A 14,813-nucleotide genomic window follows, 5' to 3' on the forward strand; every position below is an offset into this window, starting at 1 on the left:
ACAGAGAAGCTGGATATCTTTTCTCTAGGTGCTTCTTACTCGTTGTACAAATGATAACATGCTGTCTACCAAACCCAGACCATTAGAAGTATTGATAGCTGAGAGCGATCTCCAATCTGGATTTATGAAACTTCCTGTATCTGAGTTAGACAGGAGAAGTGAAGACATTGCTAAATCTCCTCTGATCATCTTCTGAAAGATATTGCATTGGATGTTTGACAGGACAGTCAGCAGAACAGCGAGCCCAACCTCAAAAGACTTGTGTCAAAAACTGGAGACACCCAAGATATCAGAACACTACCAGACAGTAAAGATAAACACAGACAGCTAGTAAGTGAGGTACGGGTACCTGACGGTTGTGACTCTAGTCATAAAATGGACCAGCCTCCTTAAGAAAAACAAGTAAAAAAAAGAGATGGAACTACAAAAAAAGAAGAAAGAATTGTCTCTCTTGAAGGAGAAGTCAAATCGTTGAAAGGACATTGTTTCCCCGAGAAAGATTCCATTATTGAAAACTAAAGCTGAACTAAAAGAGTGTAAGACGGCAACTGCTCAATCCAGCTCCAATTGCTGTCAAGAATTATTGCCAAAAATGAAGTGGAGAAGATAGTTATAAATGGCCTATGTCCTGAGATTCTCTCCATTTTATCACAGGACTCTAATACCGTTATCTTCAATCTTGACTACAATATAAACGAAAGAAAAAGTGACTATTTTTCAATCATCCCTCATATAGTAGATAAAGACAGACATGTCATCAAATTATTTCTACATTTCTATCAACATCATTTCAATTCAGGCAAACTTCGTGTCGGCTTTCATTCAGATTCCTGAATCTTAATCCAAGTTTTGTTTGGAGAAATATCTTGCTGCATTTAGCAAACACACAATGAAGGTTTTTTTCAGCATATAGAAGAATCGTGCTGGTGTGGTAAAAGTGTTATCTAAATCTTCAGAGCTATTTAAATTGAGTACACAATTAATTCAAGATGCATCTCTGCTTTACTATCACTATACCAGGGAATCGAAAACTATTGATTAAACACGGAAACATCTTGGATGAAGCAGCAAATATTATGTCCACTCAAGCTGCAACAAACTTAAGTAACTCAATGGTTTTTCATCAGGTTATGAATATCGCCAGTAATTTTGAGCTTCAGAAGCATTGTGAGGAGTATGTAAAGAAAAATGGCGCCACTTAACCTGGTCAAGTAGCTGCCACACCCAGCGGGGGATTAAAAAGTAACTGGGTTATACACTCTCTAGGTCCTACGTCAGCATATGCTCGAGACAAAAAGTCAGACCAAATGGAATTTGAAATGAAATCGATAATGAGAGAGTTATACACAAATATTCTTCAAAAAGCAGAAAAGCTCAAAGCTACATCCATTGTTTTACCAGGACTTGGATCTGGTCTTCTCTCATTCTTTAACGATGACAACAGGTCAGCGGAGATAATGATTGAGGTATTGTTAACTTATCGTTACGTATCTTTGAAAGATATCAGATTAGTTATATTAAAAGAGACAGTTTATAATCTCTTTCTTCAATGTGTTTCATTAACAGAGCACTTATTGGGACAGTCCAATCATACCAACCACTTGTAGTTAGTACTGACGAAGACAACTACTGTAAATCTTGTAAACATCAATGACATTAAATGTTTATTATTATAATAATTTCTTAGCTCAGTTGAGGTGGGGGGGGGGGGGGGGGGGGGGGTGTTCAAAAATAATCATTTTTTTTAATATTAGATATTTTATTGATGACAAAAATACACAATCTTTTTCATCAAAAAATTATTTGTTGAGTTGTTACATTATAATCTGAACATTATTATTGATGTCTACATGAGCTAGAAGAGAAGAGGAAGAAAGAGATGGTGGTTGAAGATGAAAGCAAATCATCAGGACTAGAATTTGCAGGTGCTTTTTTAGGCCCTTTTAATTGAAGTTCAATAAATTCATCACAAACTCTTGAATATATTGTCCCTTAATATAACTACACAAATATCCAACAAGACAAGATGAAGGAGAAAATTTATAACTTGAAAGACCATCCAAGATACCCTTAGCAGCTACGTAGCCACCAGCATAAGACTGCCTGTAACTGATGGCTGGAATAGCTATGGGGTTGCTTCAAGTTTTTCTGCTCTTTGAAGAATCCTGATGCATCATTCCTTTCATTTCTTTAACTATCTCTACTTTCATCAGTTGAATCACAATTTTTCTCATTACTGATCAAAATCCCAGCAGGCCGACAGCATGGATAATCCATTTACATTTTAAGTTGCCACCAGCCTTTGTGTGAGCTATCTGTCCAATGTCCAGACACACCGTGCTTTTCAAATATTCATTGCAAGTTTTTGTACCTCAAAAAACTGACTGGCAACATTAATGGCTGCCGAGACACCCCAACATGCATTTAGACCAGAATTACTGAGCTGACCAATTATTGATACATTTTCATCAACAATATTTTCCTTTCTTAATGGTTAGTTTTCTCTCTTCGCTCACATTAGTGCAAGTTGAGAAGATTGTTTTAATTATTTAGTTGTATTTTTGTGCAATTCCAATGATTTTGAAATCACTTTTAATCTATTTGCCTCTTTGATGTTTCAAGTGGACTTAGATAAGACTTTTAGACCACAATATGCTAATACTTTACCCACAAACTCACTAGGAAAGGTTGCTGGATAGGAAGAAACTCGACACGAAGTTGACCAGATTGAAAAAATGCTGGTAGACTTGAAGAAAGACTCGAGTATTTGTTCTAAATACCTTCAGCTTCTGGATATAAGATGAAAAAACGACCTTACCCTTGTTTGACATCATATGCAATATGAATTACTCGATATTCAGAGTCCTTGATATGACACTTAATACTTCAGGACTGAGAGAAGATAATGTTATTCTACCATCTTCATCTTTGTAAGGCTGGCTAGAAAACCTCCTTCGTGTCAATGCTTTAGCTTTTAGTTTTCAATAACGGAATCTTTCTCAGAAACAATTCCTTTCAATGATTTAACTTCTCCTTCAAGTGTGGGTATTCTTTCTTTCTTTCTTGTAGTTCCATCTCTTTTTCTTTTATTGTTTTTTTAAGGAGTCCATTTTATGACTAGAGTCACAAGTATCAGATATACTCACTTACTAGATGTCCTTATGTTATCTTTACTGTCCTTGTAATGTTCTGATATCTTGAGTGTCTCCAGTTTTTGACACAAGTCTTTTTGAGGTTGGTCGCTGTCTGCTCTGTCCGTTCAAACATTCCAGTGGCAATATCTTTCAGAATATGATCAGAGGAGATTTGAGCAATGTCTTCACTTCTCCTGTTTAACTCAGATACAGAAGTTTCATGAACCAGTTGGAGATCGCTCAATCAGCTATCAATACTTCTAATGGTCCTGGGGTTTGGTAGACAGCATGTGTCATTTGTACAATGAGGCTACACCTAGAGAGAAAATATCCAGCTTCTCTTGTGTATTACAGGAGGACTTATCCATGCTCTGGTGGCATGTAGACTGGACAACCTGGTACTTGAGGTCAGAGATGAAAGAGGAGATGAATTACAAGTTAATTTGGACATGCCAAAGTCATCACTTTGGCTCGACATTCTCCTAACAAGAGAACATTGTTACTGAGAGGTCACGATGAATGATACCATTACTATGGAGATATGAAGTGCAAGATTACATCATGAGACATGTTGACTTGAAGATATAGAGGTACTGGATTGACCAGTGGAACGGTATCTCTCTAAGAAAACTGGCAGACACTCTCGTCCATTAGTTCCATGAGAATGCCGACCTTGTCCTGAGGAAGGTTCTGTTGTGTAGTCCTAAGAACTGTACAATGTGAGGGTGTTTAAGAGAGGCCAGGAAAAGAACACACTCTGCTCATGAACTTATCAGCTGCCCAGTTACCGGGGACTAAGAACGTTGGATGAAGGAGTTTGGCTGCACCAGGTAATTGGTCCAATTTGGCTTTACATACTACCGTAAGCACCACTACCTAAGTACTGATCTCTGTAAATCTTGATCTCATTGAATCCATAATCGGACATAAAGGAACTCGTTTGGAGCTTAAAGATGAGGATGGAAATGGAGGGCCATCAGTTGTTGTATGGGTGGAGTTGTTTTGGGTGGTGTAGCACTATTATTATTATGTAATTATCTAGCTACTTTTTATGCCTATGACAGTGATGCAAAACAATTTTTGCTACAACTAATTTTGATAGTACCGTTATATTTTTAAATATAAAAAGCAACATCAATAGTACATCAATAATATTATTAATAATAAAGTTATGTTTTAGTTATACCAGAATTGCGTATGGCTGAAAATCGGGATTATATTTACGTTTATATTCTAGTTCATGAAAAGATGGAGGGCGAAGATTTGAATTGACGGAAAAGACAAACATGAGCTTTATCGGCTCTTGAACTTGAATATACACAAATTAGAAGACGGAAGCAGGGAGGAAGCAGTACAGCCTATTTAATTTAATATGTCGAACAAAGAAAGAGAGCCTCAACCATAGAACAAGACAAAATTTATGGGAGCCAACATTCTTTTCTGAGCCGAGTGGTGACAAGCAAGGGGAAAGATTACCTAGAGCAGCCTAAGAAAAAAAAGTACATTAAGCTGACAATGAAAATACTCTAATAGATAAAGGCAATCAAAAACCAAGTAAACACACATCAACAACTCATGATGGAGACATTATTTGACTGATGATTTTCTATGTTACACACATGTGTATTTTTTATAAGAACCAAAACTCAACATTGAAAAACACTAACACGTGTGAAACGTCAAGCCTGGACATCAATTGCCATTGCCTCATTCTTTGAAGGATTGACAAGTAGTAAGTGTAAATAGCTCACAATTGTTTTACTATATAATAAGTATGGATCAAACAAGATACTAAGAATGATATTATTCAGATCATTGTGATTTAGTAGACAATGCCCACAATTATAATGTCAATGGATTAAACTAATGAGTTGATTTTAATTATGTAATTATTACAAACTAGTGGGCATTTTGTTTGTTAACTAATTAATATATTGCTATCCTCTTAATAGGCATGGTAAAGGACTTTGGTCAATTTTGCAGTTCATGCAAACAAAAACACAAAAGAAACAAGCTGATCCCTTTCATTGCAAATCTCAAAAGAATCAGGTCTTTTTTCTCTTTTAATATAATATAGTAATTGGCTGTCCTATTTATATTCTTTATACAAAAAAATTATAACTTTAACAAGTCATCATTGTTCTTACTAGGTACGATTCTTTTAGTTACCGAACATGGCACAAAGTCTCGTCTCTCTATTGCAGCTGCTGAGAGAGACCAACATAGCCCCTAGTTCAAGTAAGTGGGTCAACCCTTATGTTATGTAGAATTATTTAATTAGAAGTGCACTTTCTAATGTACTTTGATTAATTAGGTAAAAAAATCTTTCAAAAAAACCCAAGAAACCCAAACCATGTCCCGGTTCTGACACGAGAACTACGAAGGAGAAGTCATTGAAGGAGAGAGCATGTTGATATATCCTTAGATGAGGGCAGAGCTATTGCTATAAATAAAGAATCATATTTAGATATTTTCCTTATAGGTGAGAAACTCATGATAAACTACCTCTTTCTTCTATTGAGGAAGACAGTCAAAGTGAACAATAACTTTCCATTCTGCTGCTGGTAGTACTTGTCCTTCACAGTCGCCTTATAAATCCTACTTCTGTTGAGGTGGAACATGACTGCTATACTGTTGACACTGTGACTGGTGCCACAAGTAGTGGGAGTGGTCCTTCTGGTGCACGTGAGGGTGAGAGTGAAATGTGTGGAGGTGATCATGGAGTGATGAAAGTTGGTCCTGAGAAGAAGAAAGAAGCTAGCGGGATGGTGCAAGCAAATGGAGGCTGGCACTCACTGGACCTTTAGCTATGATATGCTACGTAATTAAAACAAAAATATAGAGGTAATTCTATTATAAGAAACAAATTGTCTTTTAAAAGATGTTAATTTACAGGTGATAAACTATTGTTGGTCAAGGTTATATGAGCTTGTTTACAGAGGTGTGTTTGTATTAATATTTTATTAACTAGTGGTATTAAAAAATGTTCTCTCTACTAGGAGTACAACTATTAGAATGAAAGGAAAGAGAAAAGTTAGGTAAGAAATTTCTGCCAATGACTCTAATTTAATGTTTTTGTGTAGAATCAAGATACCTAATTGTCCACATTTAAAACTAATAAAGGACCCAGCACCAACAAGTAACACATAATTATAATATATCCACATGTCATAGTATCTTGTTCTCTATTATCAGGCAGCAGTAATAACATTATTGGAGTAATGGAGATGAGTACCAATGAATTGTAAGTTAAGATTAGTTTTTAATAGTATGATAATGTCATAAGCTATAAGATTAAATTATTACTTAATTACCAACCACCAATGAAGTCTATTTTTAGTAATAGTCCATCTTCTGAACTGGAGTCTTCTGACACTTCTACTGTTACAACTTGAACTTCGTCCTCTAAATTCTCATCACTTGGGGCTCATGTACAGCAACAATCTCTGACCCAAGATTACGGTATGCGTGTATTTACAAATAAGTAACTCTCGCTCTCTCTCTCTTCTCTCTCTCTAGTATTTCAGTACCTGTTAACAAAAACATTAACGAGTTGTTTGATTTTATATGCACACAAATGGCAGCTTGTATCCATCTTATTAGAAATTTTCCAAATTTCTCCTCTCCTTACATAATAATCATCTTTCTTTAACAACTATTATAATTAGTGTCTAAGGCACATTTTCCAACCCATTAAAACTCTACAGGATTTGATACTATGACAGGAGATTCATGCCCTCACGATGCTCCTAGCTCACTACTAGGACCTCTTGTAGTTACTCCATTAATGACAGTGAGAGACCTTGCAATAATGTGAGTAAACAATATAACCACTGACCTCCTTAATTTTGCTCTCCTTTAATATAGGTCAATCAAATCATAGGAACCAAAGGTGTCTCTACAGTATGAGAGATTTGTCAGTATGAGGAGGTAAATACATGTACATAGTTGTAGATGGAAAGATTGATTTATTTTTGATTAGTTATAAATAGTTTTATTCTCTCTTATGTAAATTATCTTTTATTGCAGTCAGAACAAACCCCCAATGCTTGCTCAACTTCTGAGGATGGTAGATTTATCCGTACTTATAGACCACAGTCATGCCTTCACTATCTGCCCCTTCTTCAACTCCAACTGCGATCCCCATATGCTAATACTATGACACTCCAACTACTGGAGATCATCTACAAAGAGCAACACACATAGTACAGATGTCACTTCTTCTATTGATACTACCCTTCCTATACAGACCAAACCACAAGCTGATTCGGTGGTAGCACTGAATTGGATACACCACAGAATGTGTCTGCCCATATTATAGTTGTCCTTCATTTCGTACAAGTCCTGTTGTAGAGAATATATGCGTTCCATGCCAAAGAGAAGTCCTATAAGTCTCCCTTGATTAAGTACAGGAAACTACCAAAACAACAAATAGCACCTTTAAGAATGTCATCATCACATCCTAGTCCCTAATACAAGGATGACATTACTTTTCACAATCAAAGAAGCCCATTAAACGAACTCGTCTAATTTTTTCCTAATGCATCTGAAGTTACATCTGTTACACTCTTCTTCATTCTCTGTCTCTTCTCCTCCTCCCTACCTCAACCTATTGTATCATCATCCTGGTGGACAAAAACCCAACAGTTCCTCTTCAATTGCTCCTATATTCTGAAGTGCTCACACTTCCAGAATCTCTACCAGTGGATACTGTAGGCACTACCATGCAGATTGGTTCTGAGCACCTCACAAACAATATATCGTCTTCATCATATCAAAAACAATTCCTTGATCTCTACTTCAACCATTCTTTCTTCTCAGGCTATTGATAGATCTAACTGGCATCAACAACAAACACACTGAGGAATTTTTCATAGCAAAAATTGAACTCTGATAAAGAGAAGAAAACTACTCGTGATAAAAGTGGCAAAGTTCATCATCTTGTGACAGTTCCAAGAAATCCTTGAACTTAACAGGATCTTTCTCTCACTTGAGACTTGGTGAATCTCTTTAAAATCAGTTCCAAGACAATCTTGTTGTGATTTGAGAAAAACTCACAAAACAATGAAGATCACCCACAAAGCATTGAGATTGTACCAAATGACAATAACTCTTTATCAACAGTCTCATGGAATTTGGGTAGGGTTTAATGGCTCTAAAATATCTTAGCAATTACCAAAAGGTACTTCAGCTGTTCTTGGTACCTTGGTGACACCAAAGACTTTACAGAGGCTATCAAAGCAACTTCCAGAACAACCGCAAAATCTGACAAAAAAGGAAAACACAGAGAATGAATCAGTTCTGCTAATCTTTTAACATCTCCTATGGAAGGACTTACACTCTACCAATCTCTTACCTCTTCTGCTTCGATTACTAAATCATCAACACCTTCTCTTCAACATCCTCATTTCTTGTTGAACCTTCACCACTTTCAACGTTTAGCATCTCGGGTAGCCTCTCAGCCTCCCTCTCAATTACACAACACATGCAAATGAAATGTAAGCTAATTTTAAAATACTATGATTTGCATTAATCTTTATCTTTGCTTCTCATAGAAATGTTAAACCATTACTGTTGCTATGACAACTACTTCATTGTCAGCAACAGTGAATTCGTCCCTTTTGAAATTGTCCCAATTTAGAGACCAATTATAGACGAGGACATACTACTAAATCACGTCGGTTTGTTATAATCTTTACTACTCAATATACTAAAAACTTTAGATATCTCAACGACCAGTTATACCCAAGGGGGGCCTCTTCTCTATCTACCCCAAATGGCTCAAATGGCGATGAACCAAGATGTGATGCCACCACTGACTTCTCCCATGGTACCCACGACATCCTTGACTTCTCCAATGCTATCACAAAAACCCATGACTTCTTCAGTGATACTACAATCACTACCAACTGGTAGTACTGTAGTATCTACTGGTAATGTTCCAATTATGACACAGGATCTATATATATCATCTATTATACTGTCAAAAGATTAACATCAAATGTTTATAAATACTACCACTCCTACCAAATTCTATCTAATCCTTCACTTCTTTTTCACATCCTAATATATCCCCAGTCTGTCTCCCTAGCACTCCTCCTATAACTACTTTGACAACTTTCAACTCAAAATCTGACTCCCCAAATGTTTCAAGGTCAATGACTACATTTGCTACTAAATATGCTACAACAGCAATTGAAAGTGAACCATCAACAAGAAACAACACAACAAATACAAGCTATACTTGACTCACTGACAACTTCTGTACATCTTCACACGCTGAAAAGTCTTCAACAAAAACTGTATTCCCCACTACTGCTAAGCGTCTCTATCACGCACCAACAAGCTAACACAACCAGACACTCAATCTTTTCATCAGAAATTCAATTAGTGATTCTTATATGCCCACAATATCATCAAACTCTCTGATACACTCAACCAACATTAACAAATCACTCTGAATTAAAAACATCACTAACTCCTTCATCACCAATAGAATCATCTTTTGTAACTCAGTCAAATGTACAGGACTCTTATGCCAATCATCAATCTTAACTCATGGGACTCAACCTCCAATTTTCACATCTTCTGATACAGTCAATGAACTTTTAAGAGGACCTAACTAGTACTGATGAACATGACTCTCTTCAGAAACTTTCTGAAGAAACAGTAGATGTTTTTAACAAACAACTTTTGCACGAGCTATGATGCAAATGACTAGCACAAGTACCTCAAATACACCAACAATGCAGGCAACTGCTGAAATATCTAGTACAACTGATGGACATAGCATGTCAGCCTCTAATGATAATAGTCTTATGCAACTGTTGCAAGGAGAAAATTCAGAGTTGGGCACAGCTATCACTGATTCCCAACTTGAACATATCATGGAGATACTGATTTCTCAGATATGTCTCCCAGCTTCGTGATATCTTGAAGACACCAGAGAAATCACAGGGGCCTCGAGGTATCCATGATGGTATCATTAGTAGTGGTAGTGACAAAGTTATGTCTTTTTCCTCCAAAGAAAGATCAGGAACACAGTCTATGGTGGTATTTCAGGTGAGCTGATGTAAGGATTTTAAGTATGTACTATTTTTTTCTTTTTTATTATATTTCTAAATTCTCCCCCCCCCCCCTTTCAAATTAAAACCCCCCCCCCCCCCCCCCCCCCCCCCCCCCCCCCCCCCCCCCCCCCCCCCCCCCCCCCCCCCCCCCCCCCCCCCCCCCCCCCCCCCCCCCCCCCCCCCCCCCCCCCCCCCCCCCACCAGCCCCCCCCCCCCCCCCCCCCCCCCCCCCCCCCCCCCCCCCCCCCCCCCCCCACCCCCCCCCCCCCCCCCCCCCCCCCCCCCCCCCCCCCCCCCCCCCCCCCCCCCCCCCCCCCCCCCCCCCCCCCCCCCCCCCCCCCCCCCCCCCCCCCCCCCCACCCCCCCCCCCCCACACCCCCCCCCCCCCCCCCCCACCCCCCCCCCCCCCCCCCCCCCCCCCCCCCCCCCCACCCCCCCCCCCACCCCCCCCCCCCCTTGTCCCCCCCCCCCCCCCCCCCCCCCTAATCAGGTGGATGTAGTGTGTAAGCAGCTGACCTTGTTAGCAAGCAGCTGTTTGGAAGCCAGGCTCAAACTTTTATAATTCTAAGTTTCACAATCAAAAAAGTTTCAATTAAAAAAGAGTACGGAATTAGTACTAACCCTACCAATATTTGGTTATAACCATTGACTAATTGTTTCTTTTTCTAGTCTCGGATACAATGCGATCTCTATTAGAAGAGAATAGGTGGATTATATAAACAAATTCAAGAGCTGGCCTCTGCCATGAGCCAAACTTCTCAGTCATAATATTTTTTCTATACAATGTATTATATTGAGAATAGTTATTTGAAAATATTCAATGCTAGCTTTATCTGTATTTGCAAAGTTGGGTTCGTTGTATTTCAGTTATATTATATTGTTACTTGTCATTATTAATAATCCTTTATTACTAATGAATATGATGATATATTTGAAGTGTCCGGAGATATCCTTATTTCCGTATACTTAGTCAGGTGCTCAACCCCTTCTTTAAGAAACGCCGTCTATCTAACTGAACCTCAGAATGTCAGATGTCAATCTAATGGATTTTGGTAACGAAGCAGCTTCTCAAGAGCCCTGCATTACCAATAAGTTACTCGGTAACAAGAGACTACATCTCTCAACCTAGACTAAAGTAAGTGTTATCAAGTATTAGATAGGATGGGCTAATCTAAACATGGCAATATATTTTGAAACTTTTTTCTTTCTTTTCCTTTGTGTGTTTATATTATCACAGCATATAGAACAGTAATCAGGAGTTAATGGGACCACTAGTTTATCTTAGACCAAGTCAAGGTAAGAGGGATATAAAGTTCAGTATTACTTGAACATATACAGACACATGTACATAGTCCAGTAAGAGGCGCTGGCTAGTGGTGTTCCACACTTTTGTATTGACAACAAAATTCTATTGACTTGTATGAAGTCTGTTCCATAGCTATTGATTTTCTTGTTTTGTGCATTGTCTAACCGTTCTTTCAACAAGAGCTGTTGAATGTTTGACAGCACCTTTGTTTTGACATTCTCTCTCTCTCTCTCTCTCCTCCTCTCTCTCTCCTCGCTCTCTCTCTCTCTCTCTTATGCGTGTTTGTACTAGTTCCCTCGTTTTGCTGAGATTGTAACTCTAACTCTCTCTGATGGCAGCAAACGTAGTGGACAAGTGTTAGAAGTTAGTGGTTCCAAGGCTGTTGTGCAGGTACATTCATGAGCACAATCACAAATCATGATATGATATTGGTTTTTTATATATAGGTATGCCGGTGGTCGAGTGGTGGCTGGGTGGGGTATTGATGTATTAAGAAATACAACATGTGAATTTACTGGTGACATTTTTAAAATAATTCAGTATCTGAAGATATGTTAGGTGAGTTGGGTGGTGTGTATTCGCCTGACTGTAATATATCATGTCATACTGTGTCCACTATAGGACTATATTTAGGTTATGCTCGTGTGTTGTCGCGACTGTAAACCTGAAGCTACTAATAGGACTATCCTAATTCTGGCAGAAGCCTCCATACTGTAGATATTCAAGGTTAGGAAATACTTATCAGTTAAATACAACTCTCTCTCTCTCTTCTCTCTCCTTTTCTCCTCTCTCCCTCGTCTCTCCTCTCTCCCTCTCTCTCTCTCTCTCCTCTCTCTCTCTCTCTCTCCCTCTTTCCCTCTTGTTTTCTTAGGTCAGCCCATTAATCCATGGTCACTTATTTATCCAGAAAGAGATGATCCCAGACTGGTATATCATCTATTGATATATGAACAGTATTGCCTCGTGGTCAGAAGATCCCTATCTTTTCAGCTGCTGGATTACCCCATAATGATGTAATTTTACTGTAGTATTACATCATTGTTACATTGTTGTCCTATAGATTGCTGCCCAGATCTGTCGTCAAGGTGGTTAGTAAAGTTACATGAAAAGGAGTTATTGATGACCATTGAAGATAACTTTGGCCATTTTCTTTGCTGCTATGGGTGTAAGTAAAGTTATATATCTAGAATGCTTATATTAGATGAGCTGCTTCTCTTGTTAGGTCAATATGGAAACAGCTAGATTCTTAAACAGACTTTGAAAGAGAATGGTTCTATGGAGAATGTCTGTCTGTTTTTGAAATTTGGCCAATGATCCAACGTGAAGGGAAACTTATACCAAGGATAGAGTACTTCTCTCTCTCTCTCTCTCTCTCTCTCCTCTTTCACACGCACACACACTCATAGCATTGAAACGTATAATTACTCCACGTTTAGCTCTAACGATTGCTGAATTCCTGGCCTATCAATGTGAGAAACATGTCTTAGTTATCCTCACTGATATGAGCTCATATTGCTGAAGCATTGAGAGAAGTAAATATTTCTAGTCCTATACACTTATATTCTCTTTGCTCAGGTGTCTGCTGCTCGAGAAGAGGTACCTGGTCGACGTGGTTTCCCTCCCTGGTTACATTACACTGATTTGGCTACTATTTATGAAGTAAGTAAATCATGATATACATTCTGTTACCATCCCTTTTTTGCTGTTAGCGAGCTGGTCGTGTTGAGGGAAGGAACGGCTCTATTACACAAATCCCTATCTTAACTATGCCTAATGATGGTAAGTTAAATTATTTATGATTACAAGTTAATGATTATGATCTTCTCCTCCTCCTCCTCCTCCAAACCTCCCCTCCTCTAGATATCACTCATGCCAATTCCTGATTTAACTGGCTATTATTACTGAGGGTCAGATCTACATTATCGTCAGCTGTACAATCGTCAAGGTCTATCCGCCAGCCAATCAATGTATTGCCTTCCCTCTCTCGTCTCATGAAGTCTGCCATGGATGAGGAATATTGACACGACGAGATCATTGCTGAAGTCTCTAATCGAATTGGTAAGTTAAATTATCATATAGAAACCCCTTTATAAAGTCTCTTATTATCTTTAACTTTACTAATTTTTTTCTTCATATACACAGTATGCTAAACTATGCTATTGTAAAGAATGTACAAGCTGATGAGGCTGTGTTGGGAGGAAGCATTGACGCAAGATGATCTTCCTCTATCTAGAATTTCTTACCAAAATTTGAAAAGAATTTTATTACTCAAGGTAAATTCATTGTACGAAACAATAGTCTCTCTGTCTCTCTGTGTATAGTATGAAAATATGTCTAATGATAGATAACTGTAGATTCATTGGTTGTTCACGCCCAAAAATGTTGTACACTATAAATATAACCCTTTTAAAAGTACTCCATCTTTCGTTTTTAGTATTATTGTTAAGTGATCCTTTGTCTTACCTCACAGGTATCTATGAGAATCGTACAGTGTTTGAGTCTCTGGAAATTGCTTGGCAGCTCCTTGGCTAATCTTTCCTAAACAAATGGTTAAACTAGAGTCTCACAGTCCTGTGTTAGATGAATATTATGCTAGGACTTCACGTCGATGACCTTGACCTTTTGTATGCATAGTAACTTGAATTTTTTGATTCGATTGACTTGATTTGTAGAATTTTTTTTTTTATGTGGGTTTGTTAAATTGGTAGATATATTTTTGTTAACAATAAAATAATTTTAGTGCTAATTAATGGTCTGTCTTTCTAGTTCAGAATAATATTGCATGAATTAAAAGAAACTACATGAAACACACTATAGTTTTATAAACTAATCCTTTTTGACATTGGTAATGAGCTGTGATTGTGTTTCCTCATTGTCATCGCCCTCAGTTAGCTTATTTGTGGTCCTGAAAAGTCCTAAGACATGAAATTAATTTACAGCTATAAAAATTATTTTACAGTTGCTAAATTACTGTTTTTTTAGCACTTAAATTGTAATTATCATGGGTGTTTATGAGTGGGCATAACATAGGAGTGGGCTAAGTGTGCCCTAGACCACTGGAGTTTGATTAAAAAAAAACAATCGATTCAAACTGTATGTTGTCGCCTTCTAAGCCAAAGTTTGGCTAGGTAAGTAATCTTCTGTAACGTTACAGTATTGAAATTTGTGGTGTAAGGTTGTATAAATCTTTGAGGTCTATTATGCTATGTTTACTTTCGATATAACTCACTTGAGTGATGTAGTTAAAGTCTTAAACATGTTTTCCCACATCAAGATGGTTTTCAACCTAAGAGTTTATTGTTGGGT

The 14,813-nt window shown here is 38.0% G+C and overlaps 1 pseudogene; it reads left to right on the plus strand.

Moving 5' to 3' along the window:
• The first annotated feature begins 222 nt into the window (after positions 1–222).
• LOC121366373 lies at positions 223–14,119 on the plus strand (annotated as a pseudogene).
• The last annotated feature ends 694 nt before the right edge of the window (positions 14,120–14,813 follow it).

The sequence above is a fragment of the Gigantopelta aegis genome, unplaced genomic scaffold, assembly GCF_016097555.1.
Source record: "Gigantopelta aegis isolate Gae_Host unplaced genomic scaffold, Gae_host_genome ctg5458_pilon_pilon:::debris, whole genome shotgun sequence".
In the NCBI taxonomy this organism is placed as follows: Eukaryota; Metazoa; Mollusca; class Gastropoda; order Neomphalida; family Peltospiridae; genus Gigantopelta; species Gigantopelta aegis.